The sequence below is a fragment of the Bos indicus x Bos taurus genome, chromosome 16 (genome assembly GCF_003369695.1).
Source record: "Bos indicus x Bos taurus breed Angus x Brahman F1 hybrid chromosome 16, Bos_hybrid_MaternalHap_v2.0, whole genome shotgun sequence".
NCBI classification, from domain to species: domain Eukaryota; kingdom Metazoa; phylum Chordata; class Mammalia; order Artiodactyla; family Bovidae; genus Bos; species Bos indicus x Bos taurus.
This window is the reverse complement of record NC_040091.1, coordinates 40,808,589-40,820,850: the sequence shown is the minus strand read 5'-3', so window position 1 is coordinate 40,820,850 and position 12,262 is coordinate 40,808,589. Positions and strand designations below refer to the sequence as shown.

Below are 12,262 nucleotides of genomic sequence, written 5' to 3'. Positions count from 1 at the left end.
TCAATTCACAGAGACTCTCAGGGCTCCTCTCACTTCCTCTGTGGGCAGCATTTGATCCAAGTGACCAGTTCCTTCCATGAAACATGCTCCTTGCCTGCTTCCAGGAGCACACACTCCCTTGGCTTTCCTGTCATCTCAAGGGGTCCTTCTGCCTCCTTTGCTGCTCCCTCCTCGTCTCAACTCTTTGTATCTTCTCCATCTCCCAATCCCTCCCCTGCAAGCCCCACACAGCTTCACGGCTTTAAATACCACAAATGCATCCTGCCAGCTCCCAGAGTTTGAATGGATAAGTGTTTCCTGGGCTCCTACTTCATGGCAGGCTGAAGATGCTCTAGGTACTGGAATACAGCACCTACTAAAGCAAAAGTTTGGGAAGAGAGACAATAAGAAAACACACACACAATACTCCTACAAAGATTAGGAGTATTAGATGTTTCTTAAGAGCATCTAATCTACTTTTTCTTTGCACCAGTCAGCATTCCAGGATAGAGCTCTTATTCCCACTCATGTTTTTTGAGTACTGCTCTTAAGTACAGGACACCTGGCTCATTAACTGTAGCTGGGCCATAATTAATGGGTAGCAGTGTTTTCTAAAACTGGATTCATGCACACATCCAAGCCACATTAAAATTTCAATGGAGAGAGGACTTCCTTGTGGTCTAGTGGTTGAGACTCAGTGTTTTCAGTGTGGGCGGTTTGGGTTCAACCCCTGGTTGGGGAACTAAGATCCCACATGCTATGTGGTACAGCCAAAATAATATAAAATAAAATAGCCTATTCCCAAACTTTCTTTAAAAATTTCAACTTAAAATCTCTACAAAGTCTTTTTCCTTTCTATCTGAAGAAAATGAAGCTGGTCACAGAGAATAGACAGATGGGGGGTTTCCACTGTCCTGCTAAGGTGGGCAATGGGCAAAGGGACTCATGAAAACTCATAGCCAGTACAGAGACAGGGCCAGACCAGTCTTTTGGAAAGACGTCTCCAGGTGTTGGGGGGAGTGGTAAGTGGAAAGTCGGGCTGTCAGGACTGGGATGCTAACCCTGTCCATGGCTCTCATGTCCTTTGGTTACTGGGAGGTGGGCTGATCCCTCCTAAAGTCCCCTGGTTCTGGCTACGTTGGGAAGATGACTAGGGAAGGGAAGATTGGAAGCAAAGACACCAGGGATGTTCTGGTTGTGTAACAGGGAAGAACAAATCTGATTCCTTAATTGGATCTGTTTCTTTAACTTATTTATTTTATTGCTTTTGCTGTAAGTTGAGAATGTTGTCTACTGAAATATACATGACAGCGCATTCTCAGGCTGTCATCTTTAATGGTATAACTCTTTTCCATTCATATAGAGATAAAAAGTTGCAGAACATAAAATAACATTTGTCTCACTGGAAGTTTATAGGAACATTGTGACAGGACCTACATGGACAGCTGCAAGAACACAGGATTCCGGCACCAAGAGGTTTGCAACAACCAACCATACTCCCTCCCCTTTTAGTATAAAGGAGGCCTGAGCCTGAACTTGGGGAAGATGGTTCTTTGGGACACTAGTCCACCATCTTCTTGGTCTGCTGGCTTTCTGAATAACGTTGCTATTCCTTGCCCCAACAACTTGTCTCTCAATTTATTGGCTTGTTGTGCAATGAACACTATGAGCTTAGTCTGGGTAACTGTTGTTCTCCACCCTCTCCTCCAGTCCTTTTTCCACCCAGCTCTGTATCCTCTTCAGACTGAATCGCCAGACCTTTGCCTTCCAGCTTCCAGCAGGGTTTGCCCTTGTGAAGGCAGTAGCAGGAGCAGAGTGGGAGGACAGCACTGGCCCACTGTATTCCCTCCTCCACACACCTTTCCAGTGGCTTCTAACCGTATCCAGTCTCTCAGCTTGCTTTACGGCGCCACTCCCTCTCTGTCCCCACAGCTCCTCCCCGTGTACTTAGCCAGCTTCCTGGATTTTCTTACTGTTGCCCTCTGCTCTGCCAACTGCCCTTCCCTTAGTGTGCCCATGCCCTGTTCGCTTCCAAGGGGCACCACAGCCCTGACAGCTCTCACTGCACATTTCCCAGGCCTCCGCCATGCAGGAGCCTCCTAAGTTCCCATCCCGGGTTCAGTTTCACTCTCTACACAATGTGGATAATAACAGGTGATGTGATATGAGAGGCATAAAGGAAAACTCTTCCCACATGTTGCCTCTACTCTCAATACTCCTGACACGGTCACCAAATGTGGGTTTTTTTCCCTCCCCTACACCAAAAAATTCAGTGACACCAGCTGGGTGTGCTACAGTTTAACTCAATTCCGACATTGTCTACAATGGGAAGTAGTACTAGAGCTCACAGGTTAAGGGCTCCCTCCTACAAGACTGCCTTAATTTCACATACCAGTCACAGGTTCAGGTGTTACCTGTGCTTAAAAAAAATTTTGTTTTATTATTTACTTATTTTTATTTTTGGCTGCGCTGAGTCTTCGTTGCTGCGTGTGGGCTTTTCTCTAGTTGTGGTGCGTGGGCTTCTTGTTTCAGTGGCTTCTCTCGTTGCAGAGCATGAATTCTAGGTACACGGGCTTCAGTAGCTGTGGCACACGGGCTTAGTTGCCCCAAGGCATGTGGGAATCTTCCTGGATCAAGGACTGAACTGGTGTCCCCTGCACTGACAGGCAAATTCTTAACCACTGGACCACGAGGGAAGTTCCCCTGGAAGCTTTCTGAATCCCATCCTTTTGAGGTTTTATGGAGACTTCCTTAACAGGCATGCTGATTGAATCATTGGTCACTGGTGATTGATTCAACCTCTAGCCCCTCTTCCCAACCCAGAGGTAAGTGGTTGGAATTGAAAGTTCCAGCCCTCTAATCACATGGTTCATTTCCCTGGTAACCAGCCCCCATTCTTGGGGTCTTTCCAAAAGCCACCTACTGACAGAAACTTGGGTGTGACTGCAAGGGATTTGATATGAATAATAAGACACAGGTTTTGCCTTTATGGCTCTGGAGCTTTTTCAGAAGTGAGAACACAAGAACAGTTATTTGAACAAAAGATGCTCCATCACTCTTATCATTTAGGAAATTTCAAAGATTTCTGGAGTTGTGAGCCCAGGATGGAGGATGAAGATCAAATGTATATTTCTTATTATAAATCACAACATCACAGTGGGGAAATTTGAAGCAACTGAAGGCAGCCACCGGCCTGATGATTTAACTGATCAAAATGGGCCACGTGAAGCCCCTCCTGCCTCTTTCTTTTCTTTAACCCAGATGGAACAAGTGCTTTCTCTAAAGTAGGGCCAGCGCGGATGGGAGGAAGAATCTTTTGGATTCCTCTCCATCTAGTTTGCATTCAGGCATCGTTGTTAGGGAGCACCTTGATGGACTAGCACAGAAGTCAAGAAGTCCAGAGTTGTGGGTGCTAGAAGTCCACCTTTCTAGGTGTGAATCTCGGTTCTGCCACTTTGTGTAACCTCAGGCAAATTAATAACCTTCTCTGTGCCTCACTCTCCTTACCTCTAAAATGGGGTTAAAATATCTCCATCAGAATAAGGGATTACATGAACTACTATCTATAAAATACATGAGACTATGTCTGGCACATAGTAAGTGCTCAATAAATATTAGTTGTTGTTGTGTGTGTGTGTGTGTGCTGGGGATGCAACAGAATGCAAGGCAAGGAAGGTTTCTGCTAGAGCTGCCATGCTAGGTGGGGCTATGTGTAGAAATATGCGTGAGTGCTACGCCACTGGTGATTTTAAGAAGAAAAATAAAACAACATGGGAAACAGACAGAAGTAGGGGTGCTGCTAGTTTGCAAGGCGAGTTCAGGAAGGCTTCTCTGAGAAGCTGGTATTTGAGCTGAGGCTTTGGTGAAGGGAGGGACAGCAGCTGTTCCAAGTTCACACAGCAGGTTATAGGTGAAGCTAGGGTGCAATCCCAGGACTCTTTTTAATTACAATATTGTGATGGTTTTTGTTATACATCAACATAAATCAACCATAGGTATACATATGTCCCCTCCCTCTTGAACCCCCTCTCACCTCCCTCCCTGCCCCACCCCTCTAGGTTGTCACAGAGGCTTTGCGTTCCCTGCATCATACAGCCAGCTCCCACTGGCTATCTATTTTACATATAGACTCTTAACCTTTAGGTTTGCCCCAAGCAGCCCCCTGGCTTTCCAGACGCTACTCTACTTTCTGGTTTCTGAATATGGAACTCCAGGCAGGGCAGAGAAGTCCCTGGAGAGAGAGGAAATTCTAAAGAGCTGGTTATCAGGAGTCCCCTAAAGTAAACAAACTGTTTACCCAACTCAACTCCTCAGATGAGTATCAAGCCCAGCCGGCTCAGCGCCTCCTCTGCATGGCACAGATAATGGGTACCTTGCCTATCTCCCAGGGCAATTATAGAGATAAAATAACTGAAGCTCAGTTTCCCAACTCTCAGGCCAGGCCACACTCAGACCCTTGCCATCATTCAGGAAACAAACCCCAACATCTTCCCCTGACTCCTGAAGCCACCCTCCTGGCCGCACGTCTTGTCCCTAGGGTCCCAAAACTGTCCCACCCTCCCTGTCTGCACCCGATCTGGTCTAGATGATCTGGAGGTCAGGTGGGGAGGGGGCTTTATTGGGATGTACTGAGCAGGGCCTCTCAAATCTGCCTACCCCAGAAACCTGCCCCCTTGGACCAATATGCACCCCAGGGTCTAGCCCAGATGGTGATTAGGGGGCACCCCCATCTCCTGCAGTCCTTCACCTGTCACGTGTCTGAAACTTGCAGCTTTGGGGGCCACAGCATGGGTGGGGGACCATGGGAGGTCCTTCCCTGTGGCCAACACAACCCTTTCCCCTCTGCCAGGCCAACCTTTGACCGACCTCTCTGTTCCCTGGATCCCCCATAACAAGCAGAGGGTGGGTGGAGGGTGAGCTGCGGTCCTCATGCAGAAGGTTTCAGGCTGGCAGCAGAGTCCAGCATTGTCCTGTGGTCTCTCTGTGTGATCTTGAGTAAGTTCCTTCCCCTTCCTAATCCTCTGTTTCCTCTCCTGTACAATGTGGGCTTTAGACTAGCTCTATATTTCCAAACTCATCACTTGGGGAGCTGGGTCCTCCTCCAGACTCCCTGAATTTGTATCCCTAGGGGCCAGTTCTTTCCACTAAGACCTCCAGCTAAAACTGTACACCCCTCGATTCCACCTTGCTTCCCTGCATTCTTTCTTTACTGCCTATCACCATCCCACCCCCTGCATGCTTTACGCTGACTTTGGTTTTTGTCTGTGTCTCTTCACCTGCTGGTATGTAATCTCCAGGAGGGCAGGGATATTTATCTATTTATTTGGTTGTGCGGGGTCTGTTACTGCACTCGGGCTTTCTCTAGTTGTGGTGAGCGGGGGGCTACTCTTCATTGCGGCACAAGGGCTTCTCATTGTGGTGATTTTTCTTGTTGCGGAGTATGGGTTCTAGGGCTCCTGGGCTTCAGTAGTGGTGGCACATGGGCTGAGTTGCCCAAGGTGTGTGGAAGCTTCCCTGACCAGGGATTGAACCTCATGTCCTCTGCATTGGCAGGCAGATCGTTAACCACTGGGCAACCAGGGAAGTCCCCACATGCGCTTTGATTTTCTCTTGTGTAAACACTCAGGACTGAGATGGCTGTGTGGTAAATGTATGGTGCGATGGATGACTCTCAGTGACACTGGCTGAAGGAATGGTGTCCTGGCATAAACTCCTCAGGTACAGCCAGGTGTCTCTGGGCTGAAATATCTGGATCCTGAGATAAGTCCTGAGGGGTGCCTTCCTTTCTGCCTTCTGTGGAGTTTGGGGTTTTACACCAAACCTCAGCCTCTGAGGACACCCAGTGTTGAGATTCTGATGGGTTGACCCCACCTCACAGGAACCCAGGCTTTCCTTAGGAGTGAGTCAGCCCACAAGCACCTTCATTAGCTTAGCATCCTGAAGGTTGATAATTATTATGGTGAACAGATACCCGCAAACTTGCCAGCCTGCGTCCTGCATCTTCTGACTTTTTATAAGCCTGAGGTGTTCTTCCTGTCCTTCTGGTGATAATCCAAGATGAGTTGTTCATTTGTTCATTCATTCACGGCACCTTCATTGAATCCTTCCTGTGTTAGGCCAAATCTAGGTACTGAAGAAACATCTGTGAAAAAGACACAATTTCTGTTGTCAGGGAACATTTAGGGTGAGGGAAGAAAAGAAGTAGGTCAGTCAGTTCAGTGGCTCAACTCTTTGCTACCCCGTGGACTGCAGCATACCAGGCTTCCCTGTCCATCACCAACTTCCAGAGCTTGCTCAAACTCATGTTCATGGAGTCAGTGATGCCATCCAACCATTTCATCCTCTGTCACCCCCTTCTCCTCCCACCTTCAATCTTTCCCAGTATCAGGATCTTTTCCAATGTGTCAGTTCTTTGCATCAAGTGGCTAGAGTATTGAAGATTCAGCTTCAGCATCAGTCCTTCCAATGATATTCAGGACTGATTTCCTTTAAGTATAAACAAGTAAATAAAATAATCTCATTTCAAGCAGCATTAAATTTTGTGAAGATAATATAACAGGATAATGAATGAGGGGAACTTAAGATAGGACATCAGGAAAATCCTCTGAGATGAAATGTTTGAAGCAGAGTGGGCTATATGATTATTCAGAGTTGCCCTGTAGCCGTATACATCTCTTGAGCACTTGAAATGCAGCATTTATATTGTGATGTGCCGTAGTGTAAAATACACACAAGACTTAAAAAACTAATGTCTTTTTTTTTGGACAGCGGTTCTTTTTTAAAAAAAAAATTATTTATTTATTTTGTTTTACCAGGTCTTAGTTGCAGCATGTGGGATTTTTAGTTGTGGCATGTGACTTAGTTGTGGCATTTGAGATCTAGTTCCCTGACAAGAAATCGAACCCAGAGCCCTTGCACTGGGAGTGCAGCCTTAGCCACTGGACTACCAGGGAAGTCCCCAAAACATCTTAATAATACTTTTCCTGTTAGTTATAGGTTGATCAGTCCTGAATATTCATTGGAAGGACTGATGTTGAGGCTGAAACTCCAATACTTTAGCCACCTGATGCAAAGAACTGACTCATTTTGAAAAGACCCTGATGCTGGGAAAGATTGAAGGTGGGAGGAGAAGGAAACGATAGAGGATGAGGTGGTTGGATGGTATTACTGGCTCAAAGGACATGAGTTTGAGTAAACTCTGGGAACTGGTGATGGACAGGGAGGCCTGGAGTGTTGCAGTCCATGGGGTCTCAAAGAGTCGGACACAACTAAGCAACTGAACTGAACCGAACAGGTTGAGATGACATGTTGGATTAAATAAAATATATTATTTCACCTTTTAGTTTTCCCTTTAAAAAATGTACCAACTAAGTAAATTTAGTATGCAGTTTAGCATCGAAGAATTGATGCTTTCGAACTGTGGTGCTAGAGAAGACTCTTGAGAGTCCCTTGGACTGCAAGGAGATCAAACCAGTCAATCTTAAAGGAAATCAACCCTGAAAACTCACTGCAAGGACTGATGCTGAAGCTGAAGCTCCAATACTTTGGAGCTGATGTGAAAAGCCGACTCATTAGCAAAGACCCGGATACCGGGAAAGATTGAAGGCCAAAGGAGAAGAGGGGTGGCAGAGGATCAGATGGTTGGATGGCATCACTAACTCAATGGACATGAGTTTGAGCAAACTCTGGGAGATAGTGGAGGACAGAGCTGCCTGGCATTCTGCAGTCCATGGGGCTGCAAAGAATTGGACACGACTTCACAACTGAACAACGACAACTGCATTATACTCCCACTGGACAGCAATGGTTTCTGTAAAAGCATCCTAAGCAGAGAGATGTGAAATCAAAGGTCCTAAGGCAGGAACTGGAGGATGCTGGGGCAGAGCGGGCCCAGGAAAGAGTAGCAAAAATCGGAGTGGAACAAATTCAGTAGGATCTTGGTTTCAGCTCTCTGAGGAATGGGTTTTACTTTAGGTGTAGTGGGGAAGCAGTTTCAAGCAGGCAAGTGGCAAAGTCTGAAGTACGTTTTAACAGACCCCTGGACTGCTAAGTGCCGAACCGACTGCAGGCCAGTCTGTCCTAAATATTATCATCTCAACCTGTAGCCTTCCCCCGGACTCGGTTTACCCACATGCTGTAAAATGAGGCTGTTATGGCCTTTGTCCCCATTCTGCTCCAGCCCCTGCAAACTCTGGAGGGAGCGGCTGGCGGCCCCTCCTCGATGACTCGGCGCTCGGCTGGCCAGGCGCCGGCGAGTCGCTCGCTCGATTGGTCGGGTCGGGGCAGGCCTGAGTGCGGCCGGCCAGCGCCATTGAGGAGCCGCGGAGAGGAAGCGCCGCGCAGTGCCGGGCTGGGGCGGGCGGTCCGGACACCGACAGGTACGGGCCGAGGCGGGGCGGCGCCGGGCGGCGAGCAGGGCCGGGGGACTCGGGGCGGGCGTGGACCCGCGGTCGGCTGCTCGGGATCTGCTTCAGACCTAGAGGCCCGGGCCTGCCCGCGGGGAGCGCGGCGCGGGGAGCCTGGGGACCCCACCGTCGGGCCCTCCGAGCTCCTCGGTGAAGTCCTGGGGCGTCCGAGCCCCCGACATCCCCGAGCGCCCCGCCCTCATCGGGACCCTCGCTTCCGAGCCTCTGCGGGCACCCTAGCCACACGCTCGGAAGTCCTGAGCTTCTCGGGACTCCGGCGTCCGTGTCCTGGGGAGTGCGAGCCCCCGCCAGACCCTGCATCCTCTCCAGGGTCGGGGAAGCTTGGTGCCCGGGGATGAAGAGGGTGTCAACCCGCGTCTCCCCGCTGGAGCTTTGGTCTCCACACGAGAGCCCAGTGTATGAGCCTCGCTACCTGTTCCTAAGAAGGATCTCCAGTCAGGGTTCTAGAGTGTCTTAACCACCCCCTTCTCCAGCCTTTGGGGTCACGGTCTGGGCTGCGGACATCAGGCCTCAAACCTCTTTGCCCCTCGCCCTCCGGGGTCATGCCCTGGCTGAGCCCCTCCTTCCCGGGGCTTGGGGACACCTGGACCTGTTCCCTCCTGGCTCTATCTGGTACGTGGGGTCTCCGTCCCCTAGAGCAGGGCGTAGGGTTCTGAGCAGAGGGGAGGCGCACGGTCTGGAGGGAGCGTCGCCTCCTGGGTTGTTTCCTTCCTGCGGGGCCTGGCTCCCCGGGCCTGGCTCCCGCCCCTCTCCTGCCGCTGGTCTCCGAGCTCCTTGTGCCGGCAATCCTCCGCCCCGCCGCCTCCGCTCCTGTCGCCAGCCCTTCCTACTTAGGACTCCAGCCGCCCCTCAAGGGAGGGGCCTGGCTCAAGGTCATGGCCAGCTGTCTGCCCGCCGGTGGGCTGAGCACTGATCTCCAGTGTCACCTGCCCCACCAATTAGGGGAGGCCAGGTGGGGGTTAGTGCCAAGCAGCTGCGGAGAAGTCCTGATGGACAGGAGTGTAAGCACTTTGGGATTCTGGCCAGCCTGGGGGCCCTTCCTGACACCGGATTCCTTAAGGGAATCCTTGAAGTGGCCTCAAGCCTGGTTTAGATGCTTAGCAGAGTTAATGGATGCCGTCTGGCTTGGGCCTTAACCTATTGCCCAGGGCGTTTTATAGTGCCTCTCACCCCATCTTCTTTTAATCTGGGCTTTGCCTTCCTCCACCTTCAGGAGAAGTAGATCTTGTGTACAAACTGATAGTTGTTTCCCTTTATTCCTACTCAGAGAGTACTTGTAGTTGGCACTTTAGAGTTTGTTGGCATTTACGGCCAGAATCAATGGCAGTTACTTCAAAAATCAAGAGTACTCCGGCTTTGGCTCTTTGTTTAAATGTGTTTGGAGTTTGCATAGTAAGACTAGATTAGTCAGATTCATGTTTTGTTTTCAAAGATTTACTCGTTTAAAGTTATAATGAAGTGTTTCCTTTATTCTTATTTTAAGAAATTTGTTCTTGTAATCTCTTCTTTAAATAAATGTACCCCATAATTTTTAGCAGATTCGTAATTTTACATAAAATGTGCTTTACAAAAGATCTTTGGAAAGAAATTAGTGTTCCCAGGTGGCTCAGTAATAAAGAATCTGCCTACCAGTGAAGGAGACTAAAGAGACTCGGCTTTGATCCCTAAATCAGGAAGATCCCCTGAAGTAGGAAATGGCAGCCCACTCCAGTATTCTGGCCTGGAAAATCTCATGGACAGAGGGGCCTGGTGGGGCTGCAGTCCATGGGGTCACAAAAGAGTCAGACATGACTTAGCAGCTAAACAACAACAAAGCACTTATTTTCTTATATGTTTTTACTGTCATTGTTGACAAATAAGAGTTAATTTAATCTGGAAATGCAGAACACTGTTGACGAATAAAAAACAATTTTTCCTGCAGGTTAACTCTTAAAGAGCTTTGTGTTTGGGGGGTTTTGGTGGGTGGAGGCCTCTCAGTTGGCCTAAGAGTGTCTTCTGGCACTAAGATGAATCACTGGAGGTGGGGCAGAGTGCTTGGAAAGGATTCAGAAAGGGCCAGTTCCAAGTGGGATGCCTGCCACAGCAAACCTGGAGCGGCAGGCTTGGTGGGTTAGTGTCCCACATGCTTGGCTCAGACCAAGATGTGGAGCCCACATCTAACTGGGATCTGCTGCTGCTGCTGCTAAGTTGCTTCAGTCGAGTCTGACTCTTTGCGACCCCATAGATGGCAGCCCACCAGGCTCCGCCGTCCCTGGGATTCTCCAGGCAAGAACACTGGAGTGGGTTGCCGTTTCCTTCTCCAATGCATGACAGTGAAAAGTGAAAGTGAAGTCACTTAGTTGTGTCCGACTCTTAACAATCCCGTGGACTGCAGCCTACCAGGCTCCTCCGTCCATGGGATTTTCCAGGCAAGAGTACTGGAGTGGGGTGCCATTGCCTTCTCCGAACTGGGATCTACTAGCTGAGAAATCTTGATACCCGTTTAAACTTTTGTGTCTCAAATTCCCTATGTTAATTTTATGGAATACTAAAAATAATTTATTTTTTGTAATGCTAAGGGACACCAGTTATTATGGTGGACAGTAATAAATCAGTACTGGATGTGAATACTATAGCTGGAACCAGAAGATTTCTGGTGTTTGTAGTTACTGAGTAAGGTATCAGCATCAGCTGGTGTCCAAATACCAGTAATGCAGTTCTAGGACATTTAAGAACAGTGATAAACCACTGCTGTCTCCCTTCCACTTATATCATTTTACAAATGATCCTGATAAACAAATTTGCAAAATTGATTTCAGGAAGGTTTAAGAGGATCATTGCAGAATATGAAGTTCGTTGATACAATCTCTTAGGCCATTTTTCTTTTTTTTGACTGTGTTGGATCTTCGTTGGACTTCTCAGGTGGCACTAGTGGTCAAGAACCCACCTGCCAGTGCAGGAGACATAAGAAACTTGGGTTTGATCCCTGGGTGAGGAAGATCCCCTGGAGGAAGAAATGACAATCCAGTCCGGTGTTCTTGCCTGGAGAATCCCATGGACAGAGGAGCCTGGCAGGCTACAGTCCGTGGGGTTGCAAAGAGCTGGACATGACTGAGGCAACTTAACACACGTGGGTCTTCATTGCTTTTCTTGGGCTTTCTCTAGTTGTGGGGAGTTGGGGGCTACTCTTCATTGCAGTGTGAGCGCTCCTCCTTGCGGTGGCTTCAGTTGTTGAGCACAGATTCTAGGGTGTGGCAGTTCAGTAGTTGTAGCTTAGTTTCCCTGAGGCATGTGGGATCTTCCTGGACCAAGGTTTGAACCTGTGTCTTCTGCATTGGCAGACTCCCATCCAATGTGCCACCCGGGAAGTCCCTCTTGAGCCATTTTTGACAGGGTTTCTCATCCTTGGTACTGTTGGCATATTGGGCTGGATAATTCTTTGCTGTGAAGGGCTATCTTGTGCATTGTGGGGAGTTCAGCAACTTCCATGGCCCGTCTCCTCTCACAGGGTACCAGTGGCAAAATTCCAGCCCCGCCCCCGCCCCCTGCCCCAGCCCCCAGTCATAATATTCAGAAATATCTCTAGATGTTGCCAGGTCACATGTGGATAGAACCTCTGATCAGGACAGCCTAATGCCCAGGTCAGTCACCAAAAGCAATCAGTTTAATGATCAGTTACATCAAAAAGATGCACAACTTTGAATTGTAGGTCATTTTTGGTTAATTTATAAGTGACCATTCTTTGCAGCTGCATCAGTATGTAATGTATTGGTTTGGCCCTCCGTTTCCTAGTGGTGGCATCTTAACAGTGCTTCCCATCCATCATTCTTTTTTTTATATTGAAGTTAGTTTCAGGTGTGCAGCAAAGTGATTCAGTT

General features: G+C 48.6%; 1 protein-coding gene across 6 annotated transcripts in view; it reads left to right on the top strand.

Moving 5' to 3' along the window:
• Positions 1–8,267: 8,267 nt before the first annotated feature.
• The window catches only part of VPS13D (vacuolar protein sorting 13 homolog D), a 273,484-nt gene continuing 269,489 nt past the window's right edge, over positions 8,268–12,262 (top strand). For 4 of the 6 annotated variants that reach the window (XM_027564854.1, XM_027564853.1, XM_027564852.1 and 1 more), the window contains exon 1: positions 8,268–8,357. The gene's annotated coding sequence lies outside the window, so the exon portion shown is untranslated. The remainder of the gene's footprint in view (positions 8,358–12,262) is intronic. The other 2 variants (XM_027564856.1, XM_027564857.1) reach the window with 1 other exon arrangement.